This window comes from Macaca fascicularis, chromosome 4 (assembly GCF_037993035.2).
Source record: "Macaca fascicularis isolate 582-1 chromosome 4, T2T-MFA8v1.1".
In the NCBI taxonomy this organism is placed as follows: domain Eukaryota; kingdom Metazoa; phylum Chordata; class Mammalia; order Primates; family Cercopithecidae; genus Macaca; species Macaca fascicularis.
This window is the reverse complement of record NC_088378.1, coordinates 47,316,463-47,335,846: the sequence shown is the minus strand read 5'-3', so window position 1 is coordinate 47,335,846 and position 19,384 is coordinate 47,316,463. Positions and strand designations below refer to the sequence as shown.

Genomic DNA, 19,384 nt, shown 5'->3' with positions numbered 1-19,384 from the left:
TTGGGTATATACCCAGTAATGGGATGGCTGGGTCATATGGTACATCTAGTTCTAGATCCTTGAGGAATCGCCATACTATTTTCCATAATGGTTGAACTAGTTTACAATCCCACCAACAGTGTAAAAGTGTTCCTATTTCTCCACATCCTCTCCAGCACCTGTTGTTTCCTGACTTTTTAATGATCGCCATTCTAACTGGCGTGAGATGGTATCTCATTGTGGTTTTGATTTGCATTTCTCTGATGGCCAGTGATGATGAGCATTTTTTCATGTGTCTGTTGGCTGTATGAATGTCTTCTTTTGAGAAATGTCTGTTCATATCCTTTGTCCACTTTTTGATGGGGTTGTTTTTTTTCTTGTAAATTTGTTTTAGTTCTTTGTAGGTTCTGGATATTAGCCCTTTGTCGGATGAGTAGATTGCAAAAATTTTCTCCCATTCTGTAGGTTGCCTGTTCACTCTGATGGTAGTTTCTTTTGCTGTGCAGAAGCTCTTTAGTTTAATGAAATCTCATTTGTCAATTTTGGCTTTTGCTGCCATTGCTTTTGGTGTTTTAGACATGAAGTCTTTGCCCATGCCTATGTCCTGAATGGTATTACCTAGGTTTTATTCTAGGGTTTTTATGGTATTAGGTCTAACATTTAAGTCTCTAATCTATCTTGAATTAATTTTCGTATAAGGAGTAAGGAAAGGATCCAGTTTCAGCTTTCTACTTATGGCTAGCCAATTTTCTCAGCACCATTTATTAAATAGGGAATCCTTTCCCCATTTCTTGTTTCTCTCAGGTTTGTCAAAGATCAGATGACTGTAGATGTGTGGTATTATTTCTGAGGACTCTGTTCTGTTCCATTGGTCTATATCTCTGTTTTGGTACCAGTACCATGCTGTTTTGGTTACTGTAGCCTTGTAGTATAGTTTGAAGTCAGGTAGCGTGATGCCTCCAGCTTTGTTCTTTTGACTTAGGATTGTCTTGGAGATGCGGGCTCTTTTACGGTTCCATATGAACTTTAAAGCAGTTTTTTCCAATTCTGTGAAGAAACTCATTGGTAGCTTGATGGGGATGGCATTGAATCTATAAATAATCTTGGGCAGTATGGCCATTTTCACGATATTGATTCTTCCTATCCATGAGCATGGTATGTTCTTCCATTTGTTTGTGTCCTCTTTGATTTCACTGAGCAGTGGTTTGTAGTTCTCCTTGAAGAGGTCCTTTACATCCCTTGTAAGTTGGATTCCTAGGTATTTGATTCTCTTTGAAGCAATTGTGAATGGAAGTTCATTCCTGATTTGGCTCTCTGTTTGTCTGTTACTGGTGTATAAGAATGCTTGTGAGTTTTGCACATTAATTTTGTATCCTGAGACTTTGCTGAAGTTTCTTATCAGCTTAAGGAGATTTTGGGCTGAGACAATGGGGTTTTCTAAATATACAATCCTGTCATCTGCAAACAGGGACAATTTGACTCCTCTTTTCCTAATTGAATACCCTTGATTTCTTTCTCTTGCCTGATTGCCCTAGCCAGAACTTCCAACACTATGTTGAATAGGAGTGGTGAGAGAGGGCATCCCTGTCTTGTGCCAGTTTTCAAAGGGAATTTTTCCAGTTTTTGCCCATTCAGTATGATATTGGCTGTGGGTTTGTCAAAAATAGCTCTTATTATCTTGAGGTACGTTCCATCAATACCGAATTTATTGAGCGTTTTTAGCATGAAGGGCTGTTGAATTTTGTCAAAGGGCTTTTCTGCATCTATTGAGATAATCATGTGGTTCTTGTCTTTGGTTCTGTTTATATGCTGGATTATGTTTATTGATTTGCGAATGTTGAACCAGCCTTGCATCCCAGGGATGAAGCCCACTTGATCATGGTGGATAAGCTTTTTGATGTGTTGCTGAATCCGGTTTGCCAGTATTTTATTGAGGATTTTTGCATCGATGTTCATCAGGGATATTGGTCTAAAATTCTCTTTTTTTGTTGTGTCTCTGCCAGGCTTTGGTATCAGGATGATGTTGGCCTCATAAAGTGAGTTAGGGAGGATTCCCTCTTTTTCTATTGATTGGAATAGTTTCAGAAGGAATGGTACCAGCTCCTCCTTGTACCTCTGGTAGAATTCAGCTGTGAATCCATCTGGTTCTGGACTTTTTTTCGTTGGTAGGCTATTAATTATTGCCTCAATTTCAGAACCTGCTATTGGTCTATTCAGGGATTCAACTTCTTCCTGGTTTAGTCTTGGAAGAGTGTAAGTGTCCAGGAAATTATCCATTTCTTCTAGATTTTCTAGTTTATTTGCATAGAGGTGTTTATAGTATTCTCTGATGGTAGTTTGTATTTCTGTGGGGTCGGTGGTGATATCCCCTTTATCATTTTTAATTGCGTCGATTTGATTCTTCTCTCTTTTCTTCTTTATTAGTCTTGCTAGCGGTCTGTCAATTTTGTTGATCTTTTCCAAAAACCAACTCCTGGATTCGTTGATTTTTTGGAGGGTTTTTTGTGTCTCTATCTCCTTCAGTTCTGCTCTGATCTTAGTTATTTCTTGCCTTCTGCTAGCTTTTGAATGTGTTTGCTCTTGCTTCTCTAGTTCTTTTAATTGTGATGTTAGAGTGTCAATTTTAGATCTTTCCAGCTTTCTCTTGTGGGCATTTAGTGCTATAAATTTCCCTCTACACACTGCTTTAAATGTGTCCCAGAGATTCTGGTATGTTGTATCTTTGTTCTCATTGGTTTCAAAGAGCATCTTTATTTCTGCCTTCATTTCGTTATGTACCCAGTAGTCATTCAGGAGCAGGTTGTTCAGTTTCCATGTAGTTGAGCGGTTTTGATTGAGTTTCTTAGTCCTGAGTTCTAGTTTGATTGCACTGTGGTCTGAGAGACAGTTTGTTATAATTTTTGTTCTTGTACATTTGCTGAGGAGTGCTTTACTTCCAATTCTGTGGTCAATTTTGGAATAAGTGCGATGTGGTGCTGAGAAGAATGTATATTCTGTTGATTTGGGGTGGAGAGTTCTATAGATGTCTATTAGGTCTGCTTGCTGCAGAGATGAGTTCAATTCCTGGATATCCTTGTTAACTTTCTGTCTCGTTGATCTGTCTAATGTTGACAGTGCAGTGTTGAAGTCTCCCATTATTATTGTATGGGAGTCTAAGTCTCTTTATAAGTCTCTAAGGACTTGCTTTATGAATCTGGGTGCTCCTGTATTGCGTGCATATATATTTAGGATAGTTAGCTCTTCCTGTTGAATTGATCCTTTTACCATTATGTAATGGCCTTCTTTGTCTCTTTTGATCTTTGATGGTTTAAAGTCTGTTTTATCAGAGACTAGTATTGCAACCCCCGCTTTTTTTTGTTCTCAATTTGCTTGGTAAATCTTCCTCCATCCCTTTATTTTGAGCCTATGTATGTCTCTGCGAGTGAGATGGGTCTCCTGAATACAGCAGACTGATGGGTCTTGACTCTTTATCCAGTTTGCCAGTCTGTGTCTTTTAATTGGAGCATTTAGTCCATTTACATTTAACTATATATTTCTTAATAGTTGACTGGATAAGTAATTGTATTATATTCATACAATGGAAATCTAAACAAATATAAACATTTTATTTTCACAGCAAAATGTTAAACCAAAAAAAAAAAGGAAACCAGGAAAGAATAGTATGTTCCAACACAATTAAAATCAATTTCAAAAAAACGAAAAGATAAATTTAAGGATGCAGGGATATGAAGTAATATATGAAGAAATGCGTGGGAATTAATAACATTTCATTAAGGTACCTCTAGAGAGAGAAAGATAAGATTGGAGGAAATATTATCCATACAGGGCCTCAACTGTACAAATAATATTTTATTTCTTAAGTTGGTTATTTGGCACACTGAAATTGATTGTATTCTTCTCTCTCTATTTCATTGGTGCAAAATATTTCCAAATAAAAGTTTAAAGAGAGTGGTTTTTATTCTTTTGAAATATAGCTGGTTAGCTTCTTTCAAATCCTTCCCTTCTAAGTCAATATCCCTTAGTTTTAAAGATTGACAAAAAATAGGATTTGGGAAGCTCAAAAAGCCTAGTTTCTTAATTACATGTAAAATTTCTGTGGGATTTTGATTTACAGGCAAAGGAAATAGAATATTGCCTTGGTACTGATAAAGCATAAATACCTGGAGACCACTGAATTGTTTTATGCAGCCTGGAAAGCAAGGAAACATGATGGAGGATAAGTCCAAGAAGGAAAGTTCTGGTTAAAGCTATTGCAATGCCTTCCAAAGACAAGTGAATTCACTACTACTGTTCACCTAAAAACTCCATGATACAGTAACTGGACCAGGTTTGCCTTCATACCATAAACAACTAGACATTTGAACTAAATATATGAACCAGCCTTTTCAGATATTGGACTTTTTACTCAGCAGTCAGTCAGATAAATCTCTTTTTAAAGGGTTTACCAGATGAAATCAAGTCCATCTTAGATGATTTTCCTTTTTCCATATGAAGTAATGTTGTTACAAGAATAATCATATTCACATTCTTCCCAAACTCTACTGGAGGGGAATACACAAAGGTTAATGTCTTTGGGGGTCATTTCAGAAGTCTATCTACTACAAGCAATCAGCTAAACAATTCTCAAAGCTCATTCAAGATACAGATGTATTCCAGTTCTGACTAATCACATAGGAGAGGGCTTATTGGCTACAACAGGCATTCAGTAGAGACCCAAGAAATCTCATGCCTACATAGCGGTACTAACATAGCCCTGGAATAAGGCTAACATAGATCCACCCCAACAATACTTAAAAATAGCCCTCAAACAGACAGAAAAAAACTGTTCTACAAGTAGTTTAAATGCCTATTAAAAACAAAATTCTACATTCTTTAAAGGAAGATAACAAATTACAGACATTCAATAACATAGCTCACAATGGTCATCATCCAATAAAAATTACTGAACATGTCAAGCAGTAGAAAAATATCCTTAACCATAAGAAAAGCCATTCAATAAAAACAGATGTAGAAATAACAGAAATATTAGAATTGGTAGACAAGGGCATTAAACAACTAAATTAAATCAGTTCAAAAAGTTAAAGGAAGACATAAAAATAGTGAGAGAAATAAGATATTAAAAAGAATCAAAGTTAATATTCAAAAGTTAAAAAAATCTGAAATCAAAAAGTCACTATATGGAAATAATAGCAGATGAGACACTGAAAAAGGAAAGATTAAAAACTGAATACATAGAAAACATGAAACTGTCCAAAATTAATCACTGAAAGAAGAAAGACTTTAAATATTAACAATCTAAGTGAACTGTGAGAAAACATCAAGCAGTCTCACATATGTGTATTGGAGACACAAAGCAGAAAAGGGTGGTCAGATAGGAAAAAAAAAAAAAAAAACTGAAGAAATAATGGCTGAAATTTTTCCAACTTTTCTGAAAACTATAAACCCACAGATCCAAGAAGCTCAACAGTGGAGTATACACAAAGAAAACCACATCAATGACCAGTGTAATCAAATTTCATAAAATTTTGATAAAGATGGACATTTTAAAGCCACTGGAGGGAAAAAAAATATCACCATACAGAACAAAAAGAATTAACACATATTTCTTGTGTAAAATGATCCAAGCCAAGAAACAATGAAACAATATCTTTTAAGTTTTATAAGGGAGAAAACACTGTCAAAGGTGAAAGACTTCAGATAAACAGAAATGGAGAGAATTAATTATGATTAGACTTTCACTAAACGATATATGAGATGAATGAAGAAATGATATCACATATGGAAATCTATACAGATCAATGACAATTGTTGAAAAATAGATGTGGATAATATACACATGAAAATAAATATAAAAGATTTTTACTTTTCTAATTTCTACATTTATTAAGATAATTAACTAAAGCAAAAATATAACTATTTTATGAGGTTTTAACAATATTTAGAAGTAAAATTTATAATAACAACAGCACCAAGGACAAGAAAGAAAGAATGGACAGTATACAGTTGTTAAGGTTCTTACATTACATATAAAGTTGTATAATTTCAGTTGGCAGCAGACTGTGATAAGTTAAATATGCATATTGTAAACCACAGATAAACCATTAAAAGAATAGAGGGGATTAGCCAATGTATTAGTTGTCCACTGCTGCATAACAAATTACCACAAACTTAGCAGTTAAAACACCAAAAATATATTACTTCTCAGTTTGTAGTTCAGGTGCCCAGTAAGGTTACTCTAGGTTTTATGGTTAGGGTACCACAACACCAAAATTAATGTGTTGGCCAAGCTAGGCCCTTATGTGTCTGAAAGAAAAGATCTACACTCAAGCTCATTCAGGTTGGTAGAATCCAATCCCTTGACATTGTGAGACTAAGATTCGTGTTTCTTTATTGGCTGTTGGCTAGGGTCACTCTCAGCTCCTCGTGTCTGTTCTCCAGTCCTTGTACATGGTCCCTTGCATCTTCAAAGCCAGCAAGAGAATGTTGAATCCTTCTTATGCTTCAGATCTCTGACTTTCCTTTCTGCTTTCCTCATCTCTCATTGGCTTGAAAAAGTTCTCTGCCTTTAAGACTTGTGTGATATAATCAAGCCCACCTGGACAGTGTTCATTTCTTAAGGCTATATATCATAACACAATGAAAGGAATTATATCTCATCATATTCACAGGTTCCTGACATTAGTGTGAAACATCTTTGGGGGCCATTTTAAAAATTTGGTCTCCCACAGCTAATAAGCCAATAGTGGAAACAAAATGAAATACTAGCAATATTAAATTAATTCAGGAAAAAGTCAAAAATTGGGGGAAAGGAAGAAAGAATAAATGGAACAAAAAGGAAACACTAAGATATCAGACTTAACCCAACAATGTCTGTAATTATACTAAATATAAATGGTTTAAGCTCTCCAATGCAAAGGCAGGGATTATCAGATTGGATTTTAAAAACCAAACCAAAACAAAAAAGCATGTAAGTATAAATGTTAAGTTGGTTAAAAGTAAATGAATGCAAACACTAACCATCAGAAAGCTGAAGTAACTACACTAATATTAAAGTAGGTTTCCAGCATGTTCTCACTTATAACTGACAGCTAAATGATGAGAACACACGGACACAGACAGGGGAACAAAACACAGTGGTGTCTATTGAGGGGTGGAGGTGGGAAGAGGGAGAGGGTCAGGAATAACAACTAACGGTACCAGGCTAATACCTGGGTGATGAAAAAATCTGTACAACAATCCCCAGTGACGCACATTTACCTAAGTAACAATTTGCACATGTACCCCTGAATTTAAAAATTCTTTTTTTTTTTTCTTGAGACAGAGTCTCACTCTGTCACTCAAGCTAGAGTGCAGTTGCAAGATCTCAGCTCACTGCAACTTCTGCCTCCTGGGTTAAAGTGATTCTCCTGCCTCAGCCTCCCCAGTAGCTAAGATTACAGGGATGTGCCACCACACCCAGCTAATTTTTGTATTTTTCATAAAGATGCGGTTTTACCATGTTGACCAGACTGGCAGTTTTCGAACTCCTGACCTCGTGATCTGCCCACCTCAGCTTCCCAAAGTGCTGGGATTACAGGTGTGAGCCACCATGCCCAGCCTCAAAAGTTCTTTTTATTAAGTAGGTTTCCAGAGCAAGCTAAGCATACAGTAGGGAACACTTTTTTCTCTTTCGAGCCTTCATAGTCAGCTACACTGTAGAGATAAATTTTTCTTTGTGAGACCTTAGATTTTTCTACTTCACAAACCTCAGGATAGCCAGGGACTCAATAAAAAGATCACTTTAAATTGTTTTAAAGTATATATCAGCCAGGCGTGGTGGCTTACGCCTGTAATCCCAGCACTTTGGTAGGCTGAGACAGGTGGATCACAAGGTCAAGAGATCAAGACGATCCTGGCCAACATGGTGAAACCTCATCTCTATTAAAAGTGCAAAAATAGGCCGGGCACGGTGGCTCAAGCCTGTAATCCCAGCACTTTGCGAGGCCGAGACGGGCGGATCACGAGGTCAGGAGATCAAGACCATCCTGGCTAACACAATGAAACCCCGTCTCTACTAAAAATACAAAAACTTAGCCGGGCGAGGTGGCGGGCGCCTGTAGTCCCAGCTACTTGGGAGGCTGAGGCAGGAGAATGGCGTAAACCCGGGAGGCGGAGCTTGCAGTGAGCTGAGCTCCGGCCACTGCACTCCAGCCTGGGCAACAGAGCGAGACTCTGTCTCAAAAAAATAAATAAATAAAAATAAAAGTGCAAAAATTAGCCGGGCATGGTGGCGCGCACTTGTGATCCCAGCTACTCGGAAGGCTGAGGCAGGAGAATCACTTGAATCCAGGAGGCGGAAGTTGCAGTGAGCCGGGATCATGCCACTGCATTCTAGCCTGGTGACCAAGGGAGACACCGTCAAAAAAAAAAAAAAAAAAGTATTTATCTACATAAGGAATATTACCAAAAATAATGAGGAACATTTCATAATGATAAAAAAAATCAATTAATCAAGAAGACATAATGATCTTAAATATAGATGGACCTAATATCAGACCTCCAAAATAGAGGAAGAAGAATCCAATTTAACTAAATTACTCAATAATTTTTTATATAAATAAGTAATTTACTAATTTTTGGGAAATAGTTGCTTTTATAAAGATTTAAAAGAAAAGGAATAGGAATAGGAAGGAACTTTAACATGAAAAAAAGGAAAAAAACAGAATCTCGAATTCTAGGAGAGGGAAAAAACAAGATAATTTCTGCAAATCTAAATGTAATAGTCTAAGCAACACTTTCTCAGATTTATATAATTAAGAGTATGTACAAATGAAGTCTTAACGCTTTTCTACAGTTGATTCATCTTCTTACCCAATGGTGTCATCTAACACAGCAGTTCCCTCACTCTCTGTAGACCTCTCTGCTTGTTCTCCCCTACTTGGGACTATAGTACGGCCCCCACCTCACCTGAACTGCTAAGAAGACTTCCCCAAAGAGTGTACATGGAGGTCAGGGAAAGGAGGTACTACAAAATAATTTTTTCTTATTTTCTTTTTTTTCAGATGGAGTCTTGCTCTGTTGCCCAGGCTCAGGGCAGTGGCATGATCTCGGCTCACTGCAAGCTCTGCCTCCCGGGTTCATGCCATTCTCCTGTAGCTGGGACTACAGATGCCCACCACCACATCCAGCTACTTTTTTGAATTTTTGTTAGAGATGGGGTTTCACCATGTTAGCCAGGATGGTCTCAATCTGACCTCGTGATCCACCTGCCTCGGCCTCCCAAAGTGCTGGGATTACAGGTGTGAGCCACCACGCCCAGCCATTTTTTCTTATTTTCTAAACACAAGGAGACAAAGAGGAAATGTTTGGGTTTTGTTACTGTTTCTTTAATTCACATTGGTTAGTCCTCAAAAGATAATGTCTAAAAATTATGAAACAGTCTATCCTTCTCAGGAAAGAAGCATAAACTTACTTTTGGTTATTTGCTTATTTAAGAAGCAGTTTGCCAATACCATTAAAACACTTGAGGTTTCTGTCACTTTATAAGAGTTTGATTTGAACTGACAGTTTACAAATCCCATTACAGACATTTTATGTGTGTTTTTCTGTTGCCTACACGAATCCTGCTGACCACTGCAACTTAAAATTCATTAAATTAACTGTTAAAAATGTAAAAGTTATATGGAGATGCACAAGTGGATCTTAAGCAGGATTACCTTGAAGTATTATTCAATTCCAGCCATTCTGCAGAGCTGGCACTTCCAAACCATCAACTCAGCATGACACACATATACACCATCTGGCTTTGGGTTCTTAGCAGGCTAGTTGCTCTTATTATTTTACATTGCATGTAGAAATGAAGTGGTCAAATGTATCATGTCTCTCCAAGAAATATAAATAGGAATAGATCAGAACAACAACAACAAAAATCCCAGGATTACTTTGGAGTCACTCAGTATTCATTTCTCTAAAATCTTCTCTACTGTTTAATTCCTTCTCCATCTTTTTTCTACACCTCCTCAACTCTCCCTGTCAGGAAATCATAGCTGACTTACTGAGTCATTTTAGATTTCAAATTCATTTTCGTAAGTATGGAAGTGTACTAAAATTCCATTCATGTCTTTATCTTTTTTGAAATGCACAATTGGTTTTGATTAAATTAATTTAATATTCTATTCTTTTTCTTCTCTGGAATGCACTAAACTATTACAATCCTGTTTGTACTATAGGACAAATTCATTAGACTTCTACCATTTATTCCTAAAACATATGTGATATAATTTATCCAGAATTACTTTTATTTCATCCCATTACATCATCTTCAATATCCTCAACTAAATTTAATTTTGGCTGGGCGCAGTGGCTCACACCTGTAATCCCAGCACTTTGGGAGGCCAAGGCAAATGGATCACTTGAGGTCAGGAGTTCCAGACTAGCCTGGCCAACATGGTGAAATCCCATCTCTACTAAAAATACAAAAATCAGCTGGGCATGGTGGTGGTGGTGCGTGCCTGTAATCCCAGATACTTGGGAGGCTGAGGCATGAGAATCGCTTCAACATGGGAGGTGAAGGCTGTAGTGAGCCAAGATTATACCACTGCACTCCAGCCTTGACGACAGAGCAAGACTCTGTCTCAAAAAACAAAACAAAACAAAAACAATAACAACAAAATAAAACAAGAAAGGTCAGCACCAAAAAAAAAAAAAATCAAGCTATGTCCTTAATTAGTTGCTAATTTGTACATTTCTACCTAATTGACTAAACTCAGGCAAAACACAAGAATGCATCAAAATAAGAAAAGCAGCACTTTAAGTAAGAAATGGAATCATTATTTGTGTGAATTGTAAAAGGCCAGAGTATATTTGTCTTGACCTTTGGCCATAAGCTCCCCAGTGACTGGTAGCCAACGTATTCCACATTTTGATTACGTTGTACTTTTATAAAATTAATGTAAAGAACACCATAGATTTGTCTTGAAGATGGTTCATGTTTTCAAGTTCATTTTAGGCACAGCAGACAGAAGAAACAAGAAGATGGAATGCTGAGAAGGGCAGCAATGGAAAATGGAGTGACATGGATCATGGAATGAAGGAAAACTGTGGAGAGAACAGATGGGAAAGAGGCAGTGAGATTTATTGGTGTCATAAAGAAAGGCCTGGAACAGTCCCCATATGAGGATAAAACCATCAATTAAAGGGGAAATGATAAGGAAGAAATATCTACCTGGTCTCTTTTCTAACTAGAGAACATAAAGTATTATGTGACATTTAATAAATTTATATGTAATCCAGAGAGGAATAGTCTATCTACATATAAAATCTCTCTATAAAAGTCACATATGTCTAGATAGATAGATATCACTTGTAGACCTCCCTACTTGTGCTCCCCTACTCAGGACTATAGTATCTATATAGTTCCAAATATAGTACCAAATAGATATGTACTATTGTCTGAGTAGGGGAGCACAAGTAGGGACTATATATATCTAGATATATATATATGTACATATATAACATACATAGTTATATACGTGTGAAAGAGAGAGACAGAGAGAGTAGTTTGTCATACGCAGAAATGTAAGTAGCACATTTGGAGAAATGGTGTGAGCTTGAGACCTTCCTGTATTTCTGCTACAGTCACATATCGTGGTACTTTAGAGCAGAAAAAGTTATTTTGTTTTCAGTGCATAAAACTTTCAACGCAGTTCTTGCTGGAAAGCAACCTAGGCAGTATCTATGTTCAGCAAAGACTAAAATAAGTTAAATAATGCATGGAAAGGATATAAAAACCATAAAATAGCAGTTCTACAAAACACCATCTTCAAGGGATCCCCCTTTCCACAGCTATCTTTCTTTTTAATAGTGCATAATTCTTTCTCCCTGTTATCAAGATCAAGAGTGAACTCCAAAGGTACCTTATCCCCGTGAGACAGTGACTCAGTATGAAAACAGAGGAGTGAATCCCACGAGGATTTCCTTTGCCTTTGTTTTCACTGCTTTCTTTGCCTGAGACATCTGAACATCCGGTAGCAATTCTACAACCAGGGGAGTCCATCATCACTTACCTGGAGTCCATGATCAGTTACATATTTGACTGCTACTCCGTAGAAAAATCAATGCATTTAAAAGAACCACAGGCTCTCTCTCTCTCCCTCATCCACTCAGATGATGCCCATTAGATGCACTGCCTGGTGAATTATCCTCTCCTACCCTTGGAGTGGGTTAGCCTGACTGAGCCAAAGTGGACTTCTCACTCTAATGACCGAAATTCTTTCTAAATCTGTCATCTAAGTGACATGCTTTAAGCCCAAGCTTTTTCAAGGAAACTTCACCACAAACATTTTTGAGGAGATGGGCTAACTGCACCATCAAATGTGTGGTTTGCAGAATGTGATTTAGAGTCCCTCCTTTTGTGCATAGATATTTACCTCATACTGCTCCATCTCATTACTGAAAATCGATGAAACAGGCCATAAGTCACCACTGGCAAGCAATTCATTCAGACGGGCAGGAAAAAAAATAAGTTTTCCAGTCAGAAATAATGTACATAGATAAGCAGCTTTGGGAATGAAAGCTTGTCAACATAATTCATTACAATATCACATAGTTGCTTTTAATATAGAAGTAGCAAGAAGAACAACCGTCTAAAGAAGGCATTTGGATATTCTTCACAAAGTAATGGGTACAATCACGCCATGTTCCCTCAACTGCAGGATAAATACACAGCAGGGACCTTCCCAGAGACTCCATTCTAACCTGCAAACAATGATAGAAAATTCTCCCCCAGGGTGTTCTGACCGTGCTTCCTCAGTTACCTGGGTGGAGCAGACGCTGACACTATGAGCTACTCAAAAATTTTACAGGCTTAAAGATTTTTACACTATTAATATTAGCATGAACTTTTGAACACTGAATTAAATATACCATTGATTTTTTTTTAACAAATAATTATTGATTGCTATGTACAAAGCACTTAGTAAACTACTAATGCAGAAAGGCACACTATGAAACCAGTGTGCACTCTGCTACAAAGGTGAATATGCTTTACAGTGCCTAACCTCTAACTTAGCAGTATCTCCTTTTGCTAAGTATATGACATTTAGATTTAAGCACAATAATAGTGATAAGCAAATATTGGGGCAGAAAAAGATGTTGCATCTTTGATAATGTTCTGAAGTGCATTAAATTTTCTAACTTTGTAAATTATTTTGTCCCACTAAATTTTTATTCATGTTGGCAATTTTCTTCAACAGAAGATAATTAATTTAACTGCTAAAAATATCATTAAAGAGCTAGATCTCTCTGAAACCTAAATAAAATGTAAAGAAAACTATAAAAGGTACCCTGGACGTCAGGAAGAGCACCCCAAAAAAACAAAACTTGGAAAAGGACCTCCTCCCTAAGGATGGGCTTCAGACCTGATATGGTTTGGCTGTGTCCCCACCCAAAATCTCACCTTGAATTGTAATCCCCATAATCCCCATATGTCAAGGGCAGCACCAGGAGGAGGTAATTGGATCATGGAAGTGGTTTCCCACATGCTTTCTCGTGATAGTGAGTCTCACAAGATCCGATGGTTTTATAAGCATCTGGCATTCCCCCACTTGCACTCACTCTGTCCTGCCACCCTGTAAATAAAGTGCCTGCTTCTCCTTTGCCTTCCACCATGATTGTAAGTTTCCTGAGACCTCCCCAGCAACATGGAACTGTGAGTCAATTAAACCTCTTTCCTTTGTAAATTACCCTCGGGTATTTCTTCATAGCGACTGTGAGAACAGACCAATACAAGACCTCACTGGAAAAGGTGTTTGCAGCCTGCTGGAAGAGCCAAAGCTGCTGGGCAAGCAGGAAGCAGCCTTCCCAGGGGCAAGTGAGCCACCACTGATAAGCAGGTGCACAGAAGGAGTTCAGGGTCCACCATGGGCAGGAGACCTGGAGCATGTAGTGTCCTTGTTGGGAGGGCTTCAGGAAAGTGGTCACCGGAACAGGCTGGGGCTGTGAAGTCGCTAAGGGACTGCACATTCCCTTGCCTGTGGCTGGGGCAGAGCAACACTGGATGTCCTTACACCTACACCACCGATGAGTGGGGCAGCAGCTGAAAACAGTAAGAGAGGCCCTTCCGCCTGCAATGGCCCTTCAGTGCTCTTTACTGAGAAAGCTCCACATCGACCTCTCTGTGAAGGAGAAATGCTCATAAAATCCAGTCCACTAAGGAACAGAAGGTGTTGAAGGGTGATTTGGAGCTGAAAGATGTTATATATGATAGCATGTAATTCACCATGACTTTGTTTATTTCTAGTAGCGTTGCTGACACTATTTCAGTTCTTCTTATGAACTGCAGAAGAATCATTTTAAAACATTTGCTTTTAAATTATTCAGACTGGCAGTCTGAGTTCTATCTTTCTGACTTTGGACGTTTAATTATTTTCAATCCTCTTCCAAAGAAAGTAGATCAGGAAAACCTATGAAGACATTATCTTATTGTTTTAAATATGGTAGAACATTCAAAGTGAGCTAATTTATTAGTAATATGTGATGCTTATGTTAGATAAAGAAGGCCACAGTGAATGGCAGAAGGTAACTTTAACCTGTATATTGAAAATTAATCAATCTTTACCATGCCTTTCCTGCTCATATTAGAATTCTATAAATAACAAAAACTAGAAAGTAGCTCAAATATGTACAGACTCAACATAGATAAATAAATAGAAATATTAAAAGAAAAATATACAGCAGTGAAAATAAACTGCCTAAAGTAACATGTATCAACATGGATGAACTGTATGGGCATAATGTTGAAGAATAAAAGCCAGTTGTAAATGACTGAGAAAGTATAATATCATTTAAATAAATTTTGAAAAGAAATGAAAGAAACAGCAATATTAACCCAGGAATCCACATATAGTAAACAATAAGGAAAAGTAAGGCAACAATAGTAAGAAAAGCCTACACATAGCCAAGTTAGAGTCTGCCCAACTCTGTCTCAATCTATTCTCAGGCAACATTTTGTTTTTCACTGCTCGATTCAAGTATAATGAAATCATCATTAGTGTTGCTACTTTATAAGTATCTGACTCTTTTGCAGACTACATGGGGAGAGTTTTAGTTCAACATCATATCCCTAGAGCTTAGCACACATCTGGGATGTAGTGTTAATGCATATTTACCAATTACAGAATTAATATAGCAATGAAGACAGCTGTGTGGAGTGTGAGGGGACCTGACTTGGGACTGGTAGAAAGATAGCCAGGAAATGCAGAGGGCCCCATAAGGAAGGATGCCATTATAGTATATTTCCACCTGTTACAGGATTGTTTTTCCAACAGTGCCCGTAACTATGGTTATAGGGCACTGTTATAGCTATGGTTATAGGGCATGCCAATGGGAATTAATGGGTCTGAGGGTTTGCAGGGAAGCTCAACAAGACACTGGGGCACTGAGGGTATCAGGAGATGAATAATTAGAGATAGATCATAGGGCTTAGAATGGGTCAAGAAAAACATGGAGTCAGGAGAGAGAGAAAACAAGAGTGCTTGGGTAGGTCACAGGTATGGTGGGAGGGAACAAACTAAAAGATGGAAGTCTGTGGTGCCAGAATGGGGTTTTAAAGGTCAAGCTGTTGTCAATGACAGTGAGATCCAGGGGTGGCCATGGTAGTAAGCTCCTAGGTGGATGAGATAAAACTCAGCGGATTTGAGGAGATAAACACAATGAAGAACTAATCTCATGTACCCATTATGTTACTGTAAATTGTAGGGTAAAAAAATAGTTTAGAGAAATTAGAATCAAATATAAAGAAACATATGTTCTAAAAATTAGAGATTTTATAAATCTATCAAATAAGTATACAATTATTAATATAAACTGTATGTTTATAAAACAATGGATAGTAACGGAGTATCTTGCATCAGTAGAAATATAAACTATGGCATTTTTTCTGTTGAGTTACATTAAAGTGATGCATATCCTTCTGAGTTTTTTCTACATTTCTATTCTCATAAACATACAAAGTATGTGTTTAAATTCTAATAAGTAGAACCATCAATAGTCAAAGTTGTACATGGACAGAACAACAAAAATTTTTTTGATGAATGCACTCCATGAAAGGATAAGTCTGGTCTCATCACTTTTGTTGTGGACAGAAGAAAGAAAACAAATCCAAAACCTTCCAGAGAAGGTCCAACAGGTATTAATAAAAATATACATTTCTTTTTCTAAAAGCAGTACTCATCTGGAAACTTCTCCTAAGAGAAACTAATTCAATGCCCACACATCAAAAAGTGAAACAAAATTTACAAATCTAAAATCAGGAAGAAATACCACTAAGAGCTCTAAGAACTCAGAACAAATACATAATTTATGCTGCTTTATAAGGTACATTAATTTTAAAACTATCAATAATTTTTTCACCAGAATACCAAATAAACAAAAATAAACTGTGGTTTGTTAGAAATCAGAGGGTATACTAAATTTTACATTAGAAAGCATACTAAATTTATGCTAACTTTTAAAGATAGCTAGGAAAAACAAGTTGACATAAAACTTAGTATGATATATTACATTTAGTGAAAAGATGTTTACAATTTCTAAGTGAATCCATATAATATTTTCCTGAGAAGTGTTTTAAAAATCAGAGCTATTAACAATAACATTATTTGAAATAATTATCACACGGTTTTACTAGTGAAAATAAAATACCTATGGTTTATGAATGATGAAGACATGCACAACTGGACCCTTCTAACAGTTGTCAGAGAAAGCCCTGGTTGCTAACCAGACACACACTGGAACTGCTCCTAGCAAATGGTTTTAATAGCTTCTCCAAATAGCTAACAGTGACATTTTTGTGGCAATTTTGTCTGTAGATAAAGAAGAAAGGATAGATGGAAGGAAAGGAGGAAGGGAAGTAAGGGAAAAGAAGATAAATGGTCTTTGGGAGAAAAGAATTATGTAATGTAAATTGCGGTATGCTCAGACACTTTGAAAAATAAATGTATATTACATGATATGTTCAACTTGATCAGAAAGCAGCACCTGAGAGATGATGATTCAAACTGGTAAATGCTGGAAGAAATCACAAATTTGAAGACATAGTGGGCAAACAAGAGCAACCCTATCCATCTTTTCTGCCATAATTGACATTGGATCCTAGAGCCAAACTGAAAATAGTATCTAATATGGTTTGGCTGTGTGTCCCCACCCAAATCTCATCTTGAATTTTAGCTCCCATAATCCCCATGTGTTGTGAGAGGGACTTGGTGGGATATAATTGAATCATGAAGGCAGGTTTTCCCGTGCTGTTCTCATGATAGTGAATAAGTCTCATGAGATCAGATGGTTTTATAAAGGGGAGTTCCCCTGCACACACTCTCTTCCCTGCCCCTATGTAAGACATGCCTTTGCTCCTCCTTTGCCTTCCACCATGATTGTGAGGCCTCCCCAGCCATGTGAAACTGTGAGTCCATTAAACCTCTTTTTCTTTATAAATTACCCAGTCTCAGGTGTGTCTTTATTAGCAGCCTGAGAATGGACTAATACATTATCCAAAGGTATTCATCAAATTTTGTCAACTTACAGATCATCTATGAGGAAGTTTATATGTAATACCTACAACATCTGCCTCTGTTATTTTGAAAAAGGAAATATTGGACTGGGTGTGGTGGCTCACGCCTGCAATCCCAACACTTTGGGAGGCCAAAGATGGCAGATCACCTGAAGTCAAGAGTTTGAGATCAGCCTGACCAATATGGAGAAACCCTGTCTCTACTAAAAATATAAAAAAATTAGCCAGGCGTTAGTGGCGCATGCCTGTAATCCCAGCTACTCGGGGGGCTGAGGTAGGAGAATTGCTTGAACCCGGGAGGCGGAGGTTGTAGTGAGCCAAGATCACGCCATCACACTCTAGCCTGGGCAACAAGAGTGAAACTCCGTCTCAAAAAATAATAAAAATAAAAATAAAAATAAAAAAGGATATGTTAATATTACTGACACTGAGCCCAGGTCAAAATGTTTTGGTAAATATACAAAGTCCAACTTCTCTTCTGTGACATCAAAATATCTTGAATGAAATCTTCTCAAATATTGAATCAGAAAAATCTTCCTTTTTAGTGGCATTATTTTTCTTTGTTATGCTGTGATTGTGCTAAGCACCCCAATCAGTGCACTAAATAGGGGTTACAGACAGGAATGAAGGCTTCTTCCCAAGGTCCTTACTTCAGGAAGAAGTCCAGAAACACTGGATGGAGAAGGGATAAGCCCCTTAGAAACTAAGTCTAAAGTGTCCATGAGTTACTGCAAACACATAAGTGTTATCTTTGTCTTAGGTGAAGGCCCTGCAGTTTTATAAGGCCCACCCTGCCACTGGAATATAGAAAGCCCTAATGCTTCAATGCCGTTCACTTTCAAAGTATGCATCTATTACAGTAAGTACAAGCTGCCTGCCTGTGCACTTTTGGACTTGTGTTTTTTACCTACAATTCAGAAGTGAACTTTATTCCCCCTACCCAAGTATCACCCCATAGATGGACACCTTTTGAGAGTGTGGCATACTTTGAAAATTATTACAATACTTTTGAATTGTGGAGCCTTTAAAAATCTCTAATTTAAAGAGACACACTGCAAGGTTTATGGAGTGTTTGATACTTAAATTGAGCATATGTAGGCAAAAATGTATGATCCCCACGTAGCCAGCATGCTCCCAGACATGATCTGAGAAATTCGTCAGTAGGTGATAAACATACTATGTACTTTGAAAATTCTTTTGCTCTTTGGGAGGCGAAGGAGGGTGGATCCCTTGAGCCCAGGAGTTCGAGACCAGCCTGGGCAACATGATGAAACCGTCTCTACAAAAAATAGAAAAATTAGTCAGATGCAGTGATGCACAACTGTAGTACCAGCTACTCAGGAGGCTGAAGCAGGACCATCAATTGAGCCCAGGAGGTCGAGGTTGCAGTGAGCCATGATCATACCACTGTACTCCAGCCTGGGTGACAGAACGAGACCCTGTCTCAAAAAGAAAAAAAGAAAAAAAGAAAAGAAAATTCTTTCTTTGGGACACTCTCCAGAAGTTCCATATAGGAGTATTTTGGCACTGATTTTTATTTAGGTCACTCAAGCCCCTCTTTGTTGTAAAATTCTCAGTAGGATCATAGGACTTAGTTACTTATTAACACTATCATTCATAAGGCAACATAAATGATAAGTCTTTGGGTTATGCTGCTAAGCTAATTCCCGTTGATTGAATAAATACAGGAGACGTGGAAAAGCTCTCTACACATAAGTGATTGCTAAAAGCATGGCTGAACAAACATTTTTCTGAAGGCATCTTTAACCTAGAAAAACTGGCCTCTGTCATAAGTTCAATCTTTGGGTGTTTTTTTTTACTTTAATAATGAAAGCATACTGTACATAATGTACACATTCATTT

At 37.4% G+C, this 19,384-nt stretch overlaps 1 protein-coding gene and 1 long non-coding RNA gene across 22 annotated transcripts in view; both read right to left on the bottom strand.

The window, feature by feature from the left end:
• AIG1 (androgen induced 1) overlaps positions 1-19,384 on the bottom strand; it is a 326,962-nt gene that overhangs the window by 247,045 nt on the left and 60,533 nt on the right. The window lies entirely within an intron of this gene.
• Positions 10,039-12,656, bottom strand: LOC135970549 (uncharacterized). Its single transcript, XR_010586270.1, has 2 exons — positions 12,387-12,656; positions 10,039-11,055 (listed from the first exon to the last, which is right to left on the bottom strand). It is a non-coding gene; the product is annotated as an uncharacterized lncRNA (long non-coding RNA).